The 3,458-nt window shown below is 43.0% G+C and overlaps 1 pseudogene across 1 annotated transcript in view; it reads right to left on the bottom strand.

Annotated features, from left to right (window-relative positions):
- Positions 1–2,747: 2,747 nt before the first annotated feature.
- Positions 2,748–3,458, bottom strand: part of LOC309347173 — a 4,051-nt pseudogene continuing 3,340 nt past the window's right edge. Inside the window, exon 4 of the transcript XR_014161723.1 lies at positions 2,748–3,136. The product of XR_014161723.1 is annotated as an uncharacterized misc_RNA (transcript). The remainder of the gene's footprint in view (positions 3,137–3,458) is intronic.

The following is a 3,458-nucleotide window of genomic DNA, read 5'->3' on the forward strand; positions in this document are numbered from 1 at the left end:
GGTCAGTCTATGTCTCTTGTTTTTATAAGTAAAGGAGATCCCTTCCGGGAATTCCCATTTGAATTCTATATTGTTCTTCTTGAGAATTTGCATCTGTGATTTGTAGGGGTCTCTCCGCTTCAACAGCCTGATTGGGATGTCTTTAAAGATAATTATATAACAACCATCTATAGACAATCTTTTTTCTCTATTTTTTTGAAGAACCAAATTTCTCATACAGTGGTGCCCCGCAAGACGAATGCCTCACAAGACGAAAAACCCGCTAGACGAAAGAGTTTTCCGTTTTCGAGGCGCTTCGCAAGACGAATTTCCCTATGGGCTTGCTTCGCAAGACGAAAACGTCTTGTGAGTCTTGCGATTTTTTTCGCTTTCCCCCCCTTTTTCTATGCCGCTAATAGCCACTTAGCCGCTTTGCCGCTAATAGCCGCTAAGCCACTAATAGCACTAAGCCGCTAATAGGGTTGCTTCGCAAGACGAAAAAACCGCTAGACGAAGAGACTCGCGGAACGGATTCTTTTCATCTTGCGAGGCACCACTGTATCTCTATCTTTAAAAGTTAGCAGGCAGTCTCATGGAAATTTCCTTGCTTTAGTCGTTCTCACTTTCATTCTAAAAACATTCTGTACTGTATTTGCCACCTCCCCTTCTTGAAGCTCCAACCATTGTGCCAATTCTGTTACTAGTTTTTGTCTGATATTCTCACCTTGAGTTTCTGGTATCCCTCTCAGCCTTAAATTAACCTCCCGTTGTCGGAGTTCATTCATGGAGATGGCATCCCACATTTCTTCTTGCGATTTGTTGGTTTCCAGAAGACCGACCCTGATTTTGTCCTCTTCACGTTTCAGTTCCTTCATTTCCAATTTTGTCTTTTTCATTCCTTCTTCTAGCACATGAGTTCTTTTAGATACTTCTTTGATTTGTCCTTTCAATTCATTTACTGTTTCATCTATCTTCTTATCCATTTTCCCGATCTTTGAGTCCACCTGTTCGATTTTTGTTTCTAAATTCTTCTCACTCTGTCTGATCTCTGCAAACATTTTTAATATTTCAGATCTAAAATCTGATTCTTGCTTAGACCCCTTTCTTTCTGCCGGAGTCCCCCCATCCCCACTTTTTTTCTGTGCATGCGACATTTTGCACAATTATATTAATAACACACCAATTAAATATAAAGCCTAATTTCACTATTCAAATTACTTATCCCTAAAAAGGTAGGGAGAAAGTAAATTAGTTTCCCAAGACTCAATCAAAATTCAATCATTAAATTCCAAAAAGTCCATCAAAGTTCAATATATTTTTAGTCCTAATAAAGTTATAATAAGCCTTTTTGATATATGTCCAATGTCCAATATCCAATGTCTTCTCTTCTTCTTGCCACCAATTAGGCTAATCCACCAAATGAGATACTTTGAATTGAAATCCAATATATAAATCAAATCAAACCTTAGGTCTTAAATCTTCCTGCCACCATTTAGGCTATTCCATACCGAATTGCTTATATTAAACCACTCTTAATCTTCTTGCCCTCAATTGGGCTAATTCCCACAAAAACTCAAACTGGGGGGATATTCCGAAAATTGCACGCAGGCAAATTAAAGTTCCTTCCCAGCAACCAGAGATCCCACTTCAGTCGCGACAGGTCAGCCCGGATAGAAACTGTTTCTCAGACGGCTAGTCCTAGTCTTTATAACCCTGGAACTTTTTCCAGAAGGCAGAAGCTGAAAGAGATCATTTCCGGGGTGCGCACTATCCTGCGCCATCTCTGCAGCTTTCTCATGACACCTGGAAGCATAGATTTGATCCAAGGTGGGAAGAGTGCACCCAATTATTCTCTCCACAGTCTTTACAACCCTGGACAGAGTTGTTTTTTCCCTGACCGCGCAGCTCCCAAACCACAGAGAGCATAAGTTAATACACTTTCCACAGTACAGCGGTAAAATGCCATCAACAGGTCCTTTGAGAGATTGTTTTTCTGGAGGAAGGAAGACGATCCTTGTGTTCAAATCCTGCTTGGTTTCCCACAGGCTTCTGGAAGCTGGACCAGGTCAGGGGGACATGAGATGAAGACACCTTTGCAATAAACACCCCTTAAGTGCCAATTTAAAAATAAACTGCTTATTTCAGAATAAATTGGCACTTAAGGGGTGTTTATTGCAAAGGTGTTTTCACGGATATATTGATTGCTATTGTTAGCCTTCGTTTGAATACTGGGAAAGGTGTGTGCGCAGGCAGGGGCCAGGAGCATCTTGTAAAAAAAGAGCGGTCACAATACCAGACAGACCAGGGGTTAGGAGGAGATAGATCTGGAGATCTATAGACCTAGATAGATAGATAGATAGATAGATGATAGATAGATTAGATAGACCTAGACAGCATCTTAAAAAGCAGAGACATCACCTTGCCAACAAAAGTCCGATGGACTGCAAGAAGATCAAACCTCTCCATTGTGAAGGAAATCAGCCCTGAGTGCTCACTGGAAGGACAGATCCCGAAGCTGAGGCTCCAATCCTTTGGCCATCTCATGAGAAGAGAAGACTCCCTGGAAAAGACCCTGATGTTGGGAAAGATGGAGGGCACAAGGAGAAGGGGACGACGGAGGACGAGATGGTGGGACAGTGTTCTTGAAGCTACCAGCATGAGTTTGACCAAACTGCGGGAGGCAGTGGAAGACAGGAGTGCCTGGCGTGCTCTGGTCCAGGGGGTCATGAAGAGTCGGACACAACTAAACGACTAAACAACAAGAAGTGCCAATTTATTCTGAAATAAGCAGTTTATTTTAAACTCCTTACAAAATAGGCAGTATCATAAAAACACGGATATTGATTGCTGTCTTTAGCCTTTGTTTGAATACTGGGAAAGGTGTGTGCGCAGGCAGGGGCCAGGAGCATCCGGTAAAAAAAGAGCGGTCACAATACCAGACAGACCAGGGGTTAGGAGGAGATAGATCTGGACCTCCTGCAAGATCTCTGGGTGATTTGCAGCAGATCAAAAAAGGTTCTGACTCTCAGCTGTTCATGACCAGGGACTGGACTTGGCTATCTTTTGACAGATGTACAGAGACTTTCTGCCGCAGGATTCTTGTTTCAGGCCTTCTTGGGTCACTTGCACACAGTCCTTATATTTAGGTTTCAGAGGTCTGAAAGAAAATTAATCAACAAAGCAAAATTCTGAAGTACCGTATCTGTAGTGAATTTGGAAGCCAGATTTGACCATCGCCAAACGGCTCAAATGTGAACCAGGCCAGCTGCCCTGGGCTCATCTCCGCTCCCTCTGGCCCCATATCTATAAGGCCTGGGTCCAAGCAGCTGCCCTGCACTTTCTAGACATGGGTCCAAGTGCTTTTTCCCCTGCCCCACCACTTTCCACGGGGAAAAACCAGCTCATTGGTGAGAATTTGGAGCAAACGTCAGTCCAGAGAAAGCCCAAATGATATTTGCTCCGATTCAGCAGTAAAGATC

Source organism: Podarcis erhardii, assembly GCF_964252035.2.
Source record: "Podarcis erhardii genome assembly, chromosome: 7".
NCBI lineage: Eukaryota > Metazoa > Chordata > Lepidosauria > Squamata > Lacertidae > Podarcis > Podarcis erhardii.